Below are 16048 nucleotides of genomic sequence, written 5' to 3'. Positions count from 1 at the left end.
AATCAAAGCAACGCTCTGGCGGCAGAGCCCCGCTCCGGCTGGGCTGGAAGTTTATCCTGGTGTCCCAAACCCTTTGTTTCCCCTCTCCTTGGGGAGCTTGTTCCTGGCCATGGTCCCACTGTGCAAAGCTGTTCTCTGGGAATTGCTCTGGTGGCTTCGGTTACGCTTGCCCAGGAACAAAGCGGCTCTCCCCGACGGGCGAGCATCCTCCCCGCAGGGCAAGAGGAGCCTTGCTATTGAGACAGGGGCACTGGAGAGGCCTCGAGGATGTTTTTCCAGCCCAGCCATGCCAGGCTGATGGATTGATGATTGGAAATTACATTTCCAAAGCTGGAAGCAGTCATAAGAGTTGGAGAAACGACGGCTCCCACAGGGAATGAATGCAGCAAGGGCAGGACGTGGCTGAGCTGGAGACAGGTCACTGGGAATGATCGGGGACAGGCACATGTGGAGATGCTGCATGGTGCAGGGTCTCTGCATCCCGGAGGCAGAGGGATACAATAGTGATTGCTTGATCTTCTACACAGGGTTGTTTAGTGCAAGAACACAGAGCAGCTCCAGTGACCTTAAAGCAGAGCCCAAAGTACACACATCTGGAGAAGGCTCCTGAAGGGGAGACCTTAGAGCAGCTCCAGTGCCTAAAGGGGCTGCAGGAAAGCTGGAGAGGGGCTTGGGACAAGGGCCTGTAGGGACAGGCCAAGGGGAATGGCTTGAACCTGCCCGAGGGGAGACTGAGCTGAGCTCTTAGGCAGAAGCTCTTCCCTGTGAGGGTGCTGAGGCGCTGGCACAGGGTGCCCGGAGAAGCTGTGGCTGCCCCATCCCTGGCAGTGCTCAAGGCCAGGTTGGACACAGGGGCTTGGAGCAAGCTGCTCCAGTGGAAGGGGTCCCTGCCCGTGGCAGGGGTTGGAGCTGGATGGAGCTTCAAGGTCCCTTCCAACCCAAACCAGGCTGGGGTTCTGGGATCCTATGAGATACCCTCCCTGTAGCAAGAAAAGCCCCTTTTGGCTGTGTTCACCATGAGCTCTCCCCAGCAAACGGTGGATTAGGACTGAATCACTGTGTCAGAGGCAGCAGTGGAACGCACACCGCGGGGCCGAGCTGGAAGCTGTTTGCACGCTTTCAGAAATAGGAACTGATTAAATCAGGTCTGATTCCCGAGAAGCTGACTCCAGGACCCTGCAGCCTCGTGCCCAAACGTTCCATGGACTTGCAAAGGCACAAGCTTGTGGCTTGGGGAGCTGAGGTGTGAAGTGATTGGGAACCAGTTAAAGGACGGGGAAGCAGCTAAAACCCCAGCACCAACCAGTGCTGGCTCAGAGGAGCTGAGAACCAAGGGGTTTAGTTTACACCCACAATAAAATATTGCCACCTACATCCAAACTGCTGCTCTCTGCCTGCTCCATAGCCTTTGGGTGCCATCCTGCTTGCTGTGCCAGCTTGCACAGGGTTTAACATCAAGTGGGATGGCACTTGAAGCAGTTCCCTACTGAGGGGAAAAGACTGAATATAGGAGAAAAGAGGCAAGAAGGAGGCAAAATCATTGTCTTTTCCTTCTGCTTTGGTTAACTAAAATGGGAGCTGCCCGGCTGTTTTCCACAGCTGGTGTGTTTTGAGCCTCTCAAAGGACACCATTGCCTACCAAGCCCTTGAATCCCAAGTAGGACATGATCTATGTCAAGCACCACAGCTTGGGATCTGCTCCTTAAGCCCATTCCTGGACCTGCTGGCTCTGAGCATCCTCGTCCCCTAACGGCAGGGTAGCAGGGCTGATTTACTGCCGCGGGGAAGGCGCTAAGTCCCGGGGAACACCTGCATTTACAGCCCGGGGCTGCCTCCCCACTCAGCTCCCTTTACCCACTTGCCAGAGGCTCTGGCCGTTGCCTCCTCCCCAGGCTGGGCAATGTGGTGAGCAGCTGCCTGCGGGAAGGGGCTCATCTTTCTGCTCCAGCCAGGGAGAGCCCGGCCGTAACCTCCGCACCTCCCGTTTCCATTGGGAAGCACTAAGACTTTGGCACCATTTCAGAGCCTGCCTCCTGCCCCGGCTGAGGGGAAGGCAGCTGCGATGCCTCCTCGCAGCCTGGGAAAATAGCTGAGGGCTCTGCTTTTCCCCGAGAGCCCTGAAATCCAAGCGGCCCCCTCGCGCCTTTGCTTTTCCCTCCCCTCTCCTCGCGCTGACCTACACAGCCCTTGGGTCAAATCAAGCACTCTTCCTCCCTCATTACGGGGGGATCAGGCCACCCATCCCATCCCCTACAAGGAGCCTCAGCGCCCCATCCATCACACACCCATTGTCCCTAGGACCGTTAACCCATTCCTTCCCCATCCCTATATTTGGGGATGGGAATTCCAACCATGCCAAGATAGATGTTAAATTATACTCTCCTTTTCCCTCTCACTGCAGTCATTACCTGTATAGTGAGGTGGAGGACATCACTGCTGCTGGGCATATGTTTTTGTACCTCTTAGGGGTTGCAGCTCCCAGACAAAGGCCCCACATCTGTGAGCCTCTGGGGCCTCCCCATTACTCATTAAATCTATCAGTGCATCTCAGTCTTAAGTGTTACCATGCTGTTGCCCCATAACAGATGAAAGTTGGATTTATCCCTGTATTATAGATAAGGAATTAAGGAGCAAAAGGATTTCACAGTTTCCCAGTACAATAAAGTAGGGCCAGTGGCCACGAGCCTCATTCCTACAGCTACCCAGGACTGCTATTTCAGTGAGCTTATCCCTGTTTTGCCACTGAGGAACTCTACCAATGCATCACAGACAGTGATTTCTGTAGTTCAGGCATGAAACCATGGTGGAAAGCCACCTATTTCCCCAAAGGGGAGCCAAGGGACCCCCAGAGCTGCTGGTTTCAAACCGGATTCCCCAGTTCTGCAGATGTTTGGATGCTTGTGGCCAAAATAGGTCCTGAAATGGACTGAGCACACGGTAAAGACCTTTGGAATATCTGTCAGCACCTCCAGGCAATGCCCTTCTTTGTGTGGAGTAATACTTTAATGCTTCTTGGCAAACAAAGCCCCAGTTCTCTCCCAAGGCTATTGCTACTCCTGCAGAATGCCACCGGATCGGGGTTTAATGGTTTAGGCTCATTCTGTACTACAGAAAGCTGCAGCACAAGTTGCACTCAATAACCAGAGTATGGAAATGGAGCCTCCTCGTGCAGACACCACAGTAATTCCTGCCCAGGGTGCACTTCACATCAAGAAAGAAGGGTGGCTGCATCCCACCAGTCGGAACAGAGGGTACAGCTGGGGAAGGGAACACGAGTGTTAACACATGCTTTACTAAGATAACCCTCCTCTTCCTCAACCTGTGCTCCCCTTTTCTGTCCTACAAGAGGGAAAGAGCTGCTTGGGGGGCCAGAGGATCTCTCCAGGTCTGAACAAAGGTCAGTCCATCAGGGACTGCTGCTGGAAGCGTTGGATCCCAATCCTATGCAGTGGATGATCTGGATTAGTGATTTGTCACAACACCCTCAACTCATCGGGTTTCAAGGGTGGGAAAGGCACACAGATGTAAAGTCTCACTGGTGTGGCTTTGATTCGGGGTTGGATTGACAACCGCATGGAGCCTGGGGTTTGATTCAGGTTTAGGCACAGCTCAGAGCCGTTATCCCAGAATTGGGACCCCGAACAACCCATACGTTTGGTGGTGGGGACAGAAATGGGCAGACAGGTTTTCAGTCCAGGAAAGTGAGGATAAAGCCTGAGCTCCTCCGAGAGCCCCGTCTCCATTTGCCAACCGTTACTCAGACCAAATTCACCTGAAGTTTGGGCAGCAGAGATGCTGCAAGAGGCATGGTGCAGATGTTGCAGTGGAGCTGGATTCTGTTCTCTCCCCTGCCTGCACTCACAGGAGCCTCAGGGATTTGGGGGCTCTTGTGCCCCTTCCTCCAAAGGGAGGATGCCAACGCTTCCAAAGCACCCCGCCGGGGCTGGGTACCTCCTTCTCCCACCTCCTGGCAGGGCAGCAGGGGTGGTCCCTAGCCGGGATTCTGCCCTTCTGCCTCATCACTGCAGCAGGAGGAGGCAGCTTTAGGAGCTGTGGAATGCTGCAGGATGGGAGCAGCGATGCTCTCGCCAGCTCCCTTCTTCTGCCCCGACACAAGCTGTTGATTTATTCACTTCTCGCCTCACCTTCCTTCTGTCTGTCCAGTGCCAGGGAGAGGCAGAAAGGGGATCAGACCAAGGGGGCTGGATGCCACCAAACCACTCCAGAAAGGAGGAATCCACTTGCGGTGTTTGCCATGCTCAACACACAAAACCCATCTGACCCAGCTTATCCCCTCCTTTCCCTTCCACAACTTACTGTCTAGGGAGGCACGAAGAAGGTAGCAGGATGCTGTGAAGGCTGAGCTTGGCTTGGGAAAGGTGGGTTGGAGAAGGTTACAATACACACCATTTCATTTAACTGCATTCACATCACAGCAGCAGCAGCAGAGATGGAAGCAGCTGATCATGATCTGGAGCCCATCCCCTGCCCTTCTTAGAGGTCTTTATACTGGGCACAGGAGAAGGGATGGATTCCCCAGATAGGTCCTCAATGATGGAGATGATTTTTTCCCTTCCTTCTCCCTGCAGACAAGGGAGAGATGTCGGGTTAGACAAGGGAAGTTGCCAGTTTGGGGAGATAGAACCAAAGGGTCTCAGAGCAAGGGTCTCAGAGCAAATGTCCCTGGTTTTGGCTGGAAGGGGTTTCTAGACCCTTCCTTCAGCCAATGGCTTTCACCAGCTGAGTCCTGGTTGAGCACGCAGCTGCTCGTTTTGGGTTGACCTCCCAGACATAGAGGAACATGAACAGGGGGTTTAGCTCCCATGGAGACACCAAGAACATGGAGCAAGTTTGCTCTTAACAGTGAGACCTCAGGGTCCCATATTCCCCTCTTTTACACCCATTTCATTTCAGGCTGAGTCCATCACTATTAACCTCAAGGCAGGCAGAAATCAGGCCACCCTGCAGCCCTGTCCCTGTGTACCTGGGTGCAGCTTGGTCTCCCCATCCCAAGCAGCGCTTTCCCAGCCCTGTGCACCTGGAACAGGGAGGATGGAGTTAGGAGGCGATGGGAAAGATGACAAACAAAGCAGAACAGCACATCTGACACCCTGTGAATTAATCAGAGCAGGGCCAGCATGCTGGGCAAACAAGACCTGGAATTGCATCTCTAACCTTGATTAAATTAGAAAGCTCTCCAACTAATACAAACGCCCCTCGGTAAACAAGGGAGCGGGGGCTAATGAAGTGGATAAGAAGCAACTTGACAAGTGACGGGGCTGATGAGGCAGAGGCAGGGAGGGAGTGAGGCAGGGCCAGAGATTTAGAGAGGAGAAAGGGGAGGAGGAGGTACAGAGGGCCAGAAATGGGCAAAGGGAGGGATGGAGAGGAAAAAGGGAAGGTGATTTCCTCCAAAACCATTTTCCTAAGCCACACAGAATGTGTCTGTTTTCTGCTAGAAGAGACGCAGGCACTGAAGAGTCAAAATTCACCAGCAAAGGCACAGGATTATGGCACCATTGCTGCCCCTTCACCCTGTAGTAACACCCATTTAAAGGCACAAGAAAGCCTCAAGGCTGTGATACAGTCGGAATCCAAACCAGCTCTAGACTGACCTTTGTTTTAGCAGGGTCTAAGCCAGCACCAACAAACTGCACTTGACTGAGATGCTGATTCAAACTCAGGAGCTGCAATGGTGCAAACAGGCAGGTGGTTTTGTCCTGCCAATGCCAGGCTCCCCCGCATTGCACACCCCACTGATGGGCTCCTGCCACCCCATCCCTTATACCTATACCCTCCTTACGCCCTCTTTAAGCTGTGCATCCCATTCAGTTAATTTGTATAAAAATCATGGGACCAGCTCTGGGGTACCCCAGGAATGACCTGGCTGAAGGCACTGGAGATGCAGCAGCATCAAGGGATGCCAGAACAGAACCCAACAAGCAGCTTCTCCTTCCATTTTGAGGGCATTTACCCTCCGCATCCAGACTTAAGGAATAATACAAGCACTGTGGAGACCCTTGTCCCTCCCCACACCTCCCCAGGGGCCAGGTTAACCCATGGCTGAACAAGTACTGTGCAGCTATGATGAAACCTTGCAGAAAGCTCCCAAATAGAGCTGAGAATGGGAAAAGGAGCAGCCGGGATGGGGAATGAAGAGGCAAAGCAGTTTGGGATTAGCTTGGATCAAGTTTAGCTCCTTGCTGGGTGCATGGCAGAGGTCCTCTGAAGGGATGAGGAGTTTTCTATGGGTGATGCTGAAGCAACGTGGCTCCAAACACACATCACCAGCCACAGAGCACAGCCAACGCCGAGCAGGCATCCCATAAACTGGCTGGGAAAGGGATCTGGGGCAAGATAAGAGAATGCAGTTTCTTTCCTAGCACCTTGTCTAGAAGAACCAGTGCAGAGGCAGCATCCACAAGGGCTGTGAGCCGATGCGGAACTGTGTCCGCTCACACTTATCCCTGTCTCCCATCCCTTCTTGCTCCCGCATCCTCCACCGTTCCCTGCTGGCTGCTTGAAGAGAGCTCAGCCTTGGGGGGTTCCATTCTTTTCCTTCTTTCTTTCCCTGTTCCTTCAGTGGCAAAGCAGGAGGCAGAGCGCCACGGTTCCCAGCCCTCCCCACTCCGCTATGGCAGCGCATTCCCAATTTTCAGCTAATCTCAAGGTCGCGAGGAGCAGCGCAGAGGCCCTGGTAGGACATAATGGCAGGAGAATTGTAAATGTTGCTTTTAGTGAATGCAGAATGAGGAAGGGCCAAGGAGGGGAAATTTTCCATTCAGCGCCGGCCTCGCAGCAGCGAATACATTTTCTCCTCCAGTGTGTCGCATTAGATTTCCAGAGGTGCTCGGCACCAGGTACATGTCATTAGTAACAGTTTGCGTGGTAATGAATCCTTTTATTTCTCTTCCACACAGCTCATGAATACATAAAGAGGTTGGGTTTAGGCGCATCTGGTTTAGCTGCAGGAGCCTCACATAACTTAATTTCGCAGGCTCTTCAGGCCGGTTGCAAACCCAGCTGGGGCCAGCCTTAAAGGCACAGGGAGGATTTCCAAAAACCCAAGTGAAAGTCTGGGCTCGGAGGTGAGGGTTTGCTTGGAGATGCCTCAAAGCTTGCTCTGGTCCCTGGTGGCCTTCCTAGAGATGGAGCATCCTTTGTTTTAATGGAGAGGAAGGGATGAGCTTGAGTTCGGCTGAAAGTTTGCCTGTTTGGGGACATCATAGAAAGGTTTGGGATGAAGGGACCTTAAAGCTCCTCCAGCTCCAGCCCCTGCCACGGGCAGGGACCCCTTCCACTGGAGCAGCTTGCTCCAAGCCCCTGTGTCCAACCTGGCCTTGAGCACTGCCAGGGATGGGGCAGCCACAGCTTCTCTGGGCACCCTGTGCCAGCGCCTCAGCACCCTCACAAGGAAGAGCTTCTGCCTTATCTCCAACCTGAACTTCCCCTGTTTCAGTCTGAACCCATCACCCCTTGTCCTATCCCTACAGTCCCTGATGAAGAGCCCCTCCCCAGCATCCCTGTAGCCCCCTTCAGACACTGGAAGCTGCTCTGAGGTCTCCACGCAGCTTCCCTTCTCCAGGCTGAACAGCCCCAGTGTTCTCAGCCTGGCTCTGTACAGGAGGTGCTGCAGCCCCTGCTCATGGGAGGATGGAGGAGTTGCCATCACTGCAGGTCGCTGATTCCTTCCTGAAGTTAAGACTTGCAGCCAGGAACTACAGCAGCATCAACACCCTTGCTCTGCAGGCAAGGAGCTGCTGCCAGCACCCATCAGCGTCGCTGCTGTGCTTCCCCTTTTGGAGCGTTATCATTCTTAATTACCATTAATTGCTATGCCCTTTTAATAATAACAGTAATAATCCTCTCTTGCCTTTGGCTCCCTGTACCCTTCAGGGCCACGCTGCAGGAGCTGCTGGTGGTGGCAGCAAGGGAAGGATTCCCCAGCCAAGCAAAGGTGCCTGTGGAGCACGGCTGGAGAACAAATGGAGCCCAAAGCTCCTCAAGCACCCAGCAAACCCCCCGAGGCCAGACCTGCCCCATGTCTCACTCACAGAGAACCTCACTCAGCTTCTGCCAGCCCCCGATGACAACAGAGCTCAAGAGCATTGCTTTTAAGCTATTGGAGCAACCTGGTCTAGGGGAAGGTGTCCCTGTCTTTGGCTGGAGTTGGAACTGGAGGAGCTTTACTTTGTACCAAGAAACCTGCTTTATATGTGTGTTTTCTGTTGTTTTTTTTTGCCCAAATCAAGCCAACACATGTCTACAGATAGACATCCTGAGGAGCCCATGGGCACCTTGTGATGAGGATGCAGGAAAAGCAGGTCCGCATCCAGCTCCAGCTGTTGGCAGAAGCAGTAATTCATTACCAGAGATGCCATCATCCAGCTGGGCTTTCACACACCCAACCTGCATCTTGGCCCTACCCTGTCACAGACACCTCTGCAGAGCTCAGCTCTTGGTTTAAAGGCAACTTCCCAGGCAGCTCCAGAGACCAGCATGGGAGCTGCTCTCATTTTAGCCTTCACCTCCCTCTTGTTGTAGGTCCCTGGACATCTGAATGTCCAACATCACCCCAGCATCTTATTGGTATCTAGGAGTGCACCCACACTGCAGGCAGAACCTTGTGGGAGAAACAGAATCAGCTTCCCAGCTTTCCTGCTCAGCTCCACTGGAGCCAGGTATCGAGTGGTTTGGTTCTACCTGGACAGTTTATAGGAGCTCAGAACCTGCCTGCTCCCAATCCGTGAGGTGACAGACAAGGGGGTATTGTGGCTGGGATGCAGTGGTGATGAGCTGCTGGCATACAAACTCAGTCCAGTGGTGACCTCAGCAGGACAAACCCCAGCCCACAGGAGCTATTGCAAATGAGGTCCTCAGTGTAAAACAACAGGTCTAACTACTGTTAAAATGCTTTTCACCTAATTCAGAGTCATTTCTCAGCTGAAGTGATTGATGACATTAAAACCAATGCTCAGCACTCTTCTGCTTGGGGTAACAGCTTCTGATTTGGCCTTGGGCAACGTGGTCTAGTGGCAGACAACCCTGCCCATGGCAGGGGCTTGAAGCTGGGTGATCTGAAGGTCCTTTCCAACCCAACCCAATCTGGGTTTCTATACTAGGTATTTGTTATTAAATACAAAGAACTGCAGTTTTTCTAAAAGAAGATGAGAAAAGTAAAAGAATATATTAATAAAAAAAGAAATATTAGGATTAAAGTATTTATAATGGAGGCAGGGAATCATTTCCTGGCCAATTCTAGCATCACCACATTGCTCCTGCCAGATGTAACTGGGCAACAAGAACTCACAATTCTCCACTTCCCCTTATCCATGAGCACCCAAATCACCAAATACCCTATTTTCCTCATGGATAACTTACCACGATTCCAAACGCCGCCCAAATATCCCACTTGGATAATTCAGGAGCTGTTGGCTGTCTCAGATCGCCCGAGCCCCCCATGGTAGGACATGAGCAGCTACAGAGGATGCTCACTTCTGCCACCTGTGGCACTTGGAGACGTGGTTTAGCGTTGGATTTGGCTGTGCTAGGTTAATGGTTGGACTTGATGATCTCAAAGGTCATTTCCAACCTGAATGATTCTGTGATTCTTCGCCATAAAATCATTTGAGTTTACCAGTTGATAGGAGATTCTTGGACTTTATTCCCAGCTCCTTCCTTCCTGACATGCTGTTGTGCTGAACACCGATCACAGAGTGGGAATGTTCAATAAGCAACTGTTGTGCTTGTGATTTTGGGAGTAAAAATAGCTCAGGAATGCGAATCAAGGTCAAGAAACCTTGGAGCAACAAAGACTGGAACTATGGCAACAAGATCCCCATTGCCTATAGGGGTGCTGCAGCTGTGGAGAGAGGGAGGGGTAGATATTACAAATGAAAGTTACTCTATTACACCCAAAGCAATGGTTATGGGCTGCAGAGTGATCAGTGAGAAACCTGCCTGCCCCACAGCTTGGCTATGGGAAGCTGGTGGGACTGAGCAGGGGAGGACTGAGGAGGAAGGACTGGAGCCAGGCTGAGAGAGCTGGGCTGGGGCAGCCTGGAGAAGAGAAGGCTCCTGAAGGGGAGACCTTAGAGCAGCTTCAGGGCCTAAAGGGGCTGCAGGAAAGCTGGAGAGGGGCTTGGGACAAGGGCCTGTAGGGACAGGCCAAGGGGAATGGCTTGAACCTGCCCGAGGGGAGACTGAGCTGAGCTCTTAGGCAGAAGCTCTTCCCTGTGAGGGTGCTGAGGCGCTGGCACAGGGTGCCCAGAGAAGCTGTGGCTGCCCCATCCCTGGCAGTGCTCAAGGCCAGGTTGGACACAAGGGCTTGGAGCAAGCTGCTCCAGTGGAAGGGGTCCCTGCCCGTGGCATCATCCATTGGAGCTGGATGGGCTTTAAGGTCCCTTCCAACCCAAACCATTCTATGATTTCTAACACATTATGGGTGGACGGAATATAAATACCTGGCTGGATGAGGCAATGGAACATCATATTTCTTAAACTCCAGTCCACTACAAAACAGAACTAGAGAGTTAAGCCGCATACTCATTTATACCAGTGCACTCCTTTGCACCCGAACAGCCACCCAGCTCCTGCCAACTTCCCTGCTGTTATTCCTTCCCTTCTCCCTCCCCCTCCCACAGCAGGTCACCATTTCTCTGAGTTTTGCAGCTCCCACTATAAAAAAAAAAGAGAAAATAATGGCAAAATAATTAAAAAAATAAAAGAAAGGAATAAACCCCCCCTCATTTTAAGGGAGCGGGGGGGGGGGAGGTGCTGGTAGATAACCAGCAGATGTGATTTTTGCAGATAAGCGTAGTAATTTAGATAAATCTGGAGGCTTTGGAGCCTTTCGCTTGCGTCCCTTTTCTTTCTGTCTGATTCTTCTTTCAATTTTATCTCATGAGTCAAGAGCAAGGGGGGGGGAGCTTCATCTTTGGGTAGTTTCTCTTCTCTTTTTCATGTGTTTTCCCCCAGAAGGTGGGATGCAGCCCCCCCCATCCCCACACCCACCCGCGCGCGCGGAGGAGCCGGGTTTGTGTATTTGAAAAGCAGCGGCCCCAAAATCAAAATATTTGAAAATGTATTTCATGGTAATTATGTCATATTTCATGGCCTGATGCCACTACTGAAAGAGCGCCTCAATGCCTTAATTTGTATAGAAATTGTAATCATTTGTTCATTTCAAGGTGAAAATTGCATTTTTTAATTTAAATTGTATCCTGCGTGATAGTCTATTATCTAGTAAAATTGTCTCCATGTCTGAATGCCTCCTCTGCAGCTGCAATGCTTGTTACAAATCCACTTAGACTCATAAAAGCTTTGCCGATGTCTCGGGAAATGGGAACACTTTCTGTGGGCATCTTCTGGCTCTTTTCTCCCTTTTCCCCCCCTCTTCCCTCCCATTCCCATCCTCCCTCCCCTTCCTCCTCGCTCCTTTCTTTGCTCCCCAGTTGAAATAAACCCCGATCTGCCATTAATAATAATTAGCCTGGGTAGATACAAAAGACGTGCAGAAAGCAGGCAGGAGTCCGCCTTCTTTATGTCTTTGGGAGCGAGCCACCTCGAGGTTGCTTATTGCTGGGGAAGAAAGGATGAGGGAAGGGAAAGGACAAGATAAAGGAAGGGAGAGGTTTTGCGCTGCAGCTCCTGTAAATAAACCTCATCCCAAAGGATGGCATGGGCAGGGATGAGGACAGGCTGGCACTGACTGAGATTTAAGGCACTGGGTGCCAGAGGTACAAGGTCACTTTGCTTCCAGCCCCTGCTTTTGGGGTGTCCTGTCCTACAGTGAGTCGCAGCTTTGTCTCTTCTGTTACCTGCTTTGATCCCTGGTGTGATTTAGGGATGCCCGGAGTCTGCAGGAGGGGAAATAGAGTCCAAGAAGGTAACAATGGTGTCCAAGGTCTGGTAACAGCCCAGACCTCCTCACTTCCTGTCTTTTCCTGTGCTCACTGCGTATGGGAGCTCCCTTTGCAAGAGGGAACTTGGATGGAGGGAATCACAGCCACCCTCTGGGCAGCCCAGCTGCATCACACAGCCCTCCACGGCCAGCGATCCTTCCCCCTTGGGCTCCCTTTCCTGGGAAGGCAGAGATGGATGTGCCTGCATCCAGCCTCCTCACCTTCCACTCCTGCTTCAGCCCCGGAGCCGAGGACACCCCCAGCCCCCAGAAAGTCAGCTCGGAGGAGAAACGCTGGGAATACCGGCCCGAGGATGCGCAGCGTTAAGGGAGGACTGTCAGGAATGCCGCAGGAATGCGGGATGAGCTCGGTGCTCAGTGTAAATCAGCACAAGCAGTTAAAATTCCAGGCTGGTTCGCACCGGGTGAGGACGTGGCCTGCCCGGGACAGGATATTAATTACATTAATCCTTAAAAAAGAAAGAAATCGGCCTCTGAAGGAAATCCTTTTTTAGTCATTTAATTCCCTTTCATACACCTCTCCCTGCTCAGAATACCCTGATTTGATGCAGGTCCACAGCCCATTACCATAAACTCCTCTACACCTATTCTGAAAAGCAATTGCTCCTGAAGCTGGAGGCTGCTGAGCCAAATTCACCAGCACAGCCGCTGCCTGACAGGAGCTGTGGCCCCTGGGACCAGCAACAAGGGATCCAAACACAGGTCATGGGATGGGCCTGGCCTCCAGGGCAAGCAAACACCCCCCAAGGATTAAGACTTGGGAATGGGGGGAGCAGGATGCTGTTGGCACGGCAGGGATGCACGTGTGGGTGTCACAGGCTTTCTGCAGCTTGCTTTGTAATCTTCCCTGGTGCATCAGAGGGATTTAGTAGGTGTGAATACCTGGAATACCTGGGAATTCAATAGCTGGAATACAAGGTGGGCCCTCCATCCAAGGGGACATTGCAGGGCAGGAGGTATTGCCTGTGGTAAGGGATGGAACTGGGAAGAAGCAGGTATAACACAGAGCATGGAGGAATTATCCTCCCAAAAGAGATGTGTCAATGCACCCGCCGCCCTCTGCCTCGCTGTCCAACAGCTTGCCTCTGCTATACACAGGAATTCATTTCACCAGGGACTTGGATTTGGAAGGGAAAGGCTGATGTTTCCCAGTGATCCGGATTCCTGCCATAAGCAGGACCCAATGTGCACAGGATGGTACCAACCGTAGTTGAGCAAAAACCAGGAGCAGGTTCTAGGCCTTGGTGTGATGCTCAAAGAGCAGGGTCTGGTGCCTGGGAATATCTTCCAGGTTTCCCCTGGGGCTTTCCCAAACTAGGCTTCACCTGCACACTTCTATGGTCCCAGGACCATCCTTGCAGTGAGTTTTGAGAATCAATACAAACCAGAGTGGTAAACCCCATGGAAAGCTCTCCCAGCATTCCCACCTCGCAGGGCTCTTCTCTCATCTTTAGCACACCCCAGTTTTTATAAGAGGGACCTTTTCCCAATGATTGCAATTATTCCATTTCTAATACAGAGAAAGGAAGAAAATCTGCAGTTCTTTTCATTTCAGCTAAAAAAAAAAGGTTTAAATCTCTGTTTAGAAAGGTAAAAACGTTTTGTTTTGCATCCAGGTTGATCTCTTGTCCTTCACGCCTTTGAAAATGAAAAAGGGAAAAGCAGAAACAACCCCAACAGTTAAAACGTTTGGATCTATTTCTCGTATTTCCTCTGTGCAAAATATTGATGAGAAAGTCTGGAAAACAATGTAAATCCATCCAACTTCTTCTCTTTGGAGTAATTCAGAAGAAAAGGGTCAGTTATCATGCAAGGTGCTTCTGCTCTCCAAACCCACAGAGCACTGAGATATGTAGATACAGATCTGTCTATCAACGAACATAGGTTTTATAGATATGTATTATGCAGATAATAGATATATATTCTGTATAGACTGGATAGAGATGTAAATTATATTATATTGTATCTATATATTTAGATTTATATCTATATTTAGATTTATATATATGTAGGTATATAGACTTATGGATATGTAGATATGTGGATATATGGATATATAGATATGTGGATATATAGATATACAGATGTAGATGAAGATGAAGATGTAGAGGTAGATATATAGAGTGGGAATGGAGACAGAGATGATAAAGAGATAGAGATAAGAGATAGATACAGATACATGCTCTATGTCTCTGCTCACTTGGAGTCCCACTGGTGCTGTGCTTTCTCCAGCAGCTAACTGCAGAGCCCCAGAGGAAGATGCAGTGGGGGCTCAGGAGGGCTGCAGTAAGAGCGTGGGTGATGGTTTAGATGGCACTGGGCTGTGAGGGGTTTGCTGGAAGCCAGAGAGAGTAGGTGTGAAACCACAGTTAAAGAAATAAGCACCAAAGTGAAGAGCAGAGATGGAAACGTGCACATTAAACCCCACTGGGATGGAGGAGCAGCCCCTTCCTGCCAAGTGCAGGAGGCTGCGTCCAGCACCTCAGGTCAAGTTCAATGACATGGGACCGGCAGGGATGTGATGCAGCCACCGGGGTCAGCCCCAGCCTGCAGGATGCAGAAGTTAGCAGCTGGTGTTAGATTGACTTGAATTTGATTTATCACCTTCTTATCAGCAGATTAAAGCTGATGACAGCTTAGAGCCGTAATTGACCGGTGATGCTTGTAGCAGGAGCTCCATCAGGCTGAGCACCTCCCTCAAGGGCTTGCTTGCGCCCTTGATGTCTTTCAGAGGGCAACGGATCGGCTCTGGCAAGGCCTGGGAAATATCCTGCGCTCCTCAGATAAGGTCTGAGCCGTTAGGAGGGAGGCCGAGGAGCCCAGGGAACGGTTGAGGGCAGTGTTGAAACGCTTGCAACAGCGACAGAGCCTGGACGTGGCCGCTGCTGGAGCAAAGTCATTCCAGGAGGGCTGGTGGGGAAGCACAAAGCTGGTACCTTCCATCAGCGGGTTAGGATGCGTTTAAGAGCAGGGATGCGGCTGGGAATAGCGTTGTCCTGTTTTAGAGCTCCTGGAAAGTGATGGTCCCTTCCTCCAAAACCCCTCCACGTGTGAATGCGCTGAGGCTTGGCCACTATCAAACACACCGGCTCCGGGGTGAAAATCAGGTGCTGATGATGAGTGCAGGTCCAAGGTGGGATGGGGGGCTGCAGCGTGGGTTAAATTTGCAGATGCCCAATGTCATTCCCCCAGGACACAGCGAGGACACTGGGCTCACGCTGCTGCTCTGAGGGCTGCAGTCGGTTACAGCTCCTCCACAGAGAGAGACTCCCTATTCCACATAACTATCCATAGAATTCTCACCAAGAAAGGGGTTTCTGACAGCACAGTGCCCTTGGCATGATGTAGGAGCTGTGCATCCCAGCCTTTCCCTAATGCAGGAGCTGTGCATCCCAGCCTTTCCCTGATGCAGGAGCTGTGCATCCCAGCCTTTCCCTAATGCAGGAGCTGTGCTTCCCAACCTTTCCCTGATGCAGGAGCTGTGCATCCCAGCCCTTCCCTGATGCAGGAGCTGTGCATCCCAGCCCTTCCCTGATGAAGGAGCTGTGCTTCCCAGCCTTTCCCTGATGCAGGAGCTGTGCATCCCAGCCTTTCCCTAATGCAGGAGCTGTGCTTCCCAACCTTTCCCTGATGCAGGAGCTGTGCATCCCAGCCCTTCCCTGATGCAGGAGCTGTGCTTCCCAGCCTTTCCCTGATGTAGGAGCTGTGCTTCCCAGCCTTTCCCTGATGCAGGAGCTGTGCTTCCCAGCCTTTCCCTGATGCAGGAGCTGTGCTTCCCAGCCTTTCCCTGATGCAGGAGCTGTGCTTCCCAGCCTTTCCCTGATGCAGGAGCTGTGCTTCCCAGCCTTTCCCTGGTGCAGGAGCTGTGCTTCCCAGCCTTTCCCTGGTCAGGAGCTGTGCTTCCCAACCTTTCCCTGGTGCAGGAGCTGTGCTTCCCAGCCTTTCCCTGGTCAGAAGCTGTGCTTCCCAACCTTTCCCTGGTGCAGGAGCTGTGCTTCCCAACCTTTCCCTGGTCAGAAGCTGTGCTTCCCAGCCCTTCCCTGATGCAGGAGCTGTGCTTCCCGGCCTTTCCCTGATGCAGGAGCTGTGCTTCCCAGCCTTTCCCTGGTCAGGAGCTGTGCTTCC

This window comes from Neopsephotus bourkii, unplaced genomic scaffold, assembly GCF_033783945.1.
Source record: "Neopsephotus bourkii isolate Nb327-2 ecotype Australia unplaced genomic scaffold, CSIRO-AGI_Nbou_v1 NB_1399, whole genome shotgun sequence".
NCBI classification, from domain to species: Eukaryota; Metazoa; Chordata; class Aves; order Psittaciformes; family Psittacidae; genus Neopsephotus; species Neopsephotus bourkii.
Note: the sequence above shows the minus strand (reverse complement) of the source record.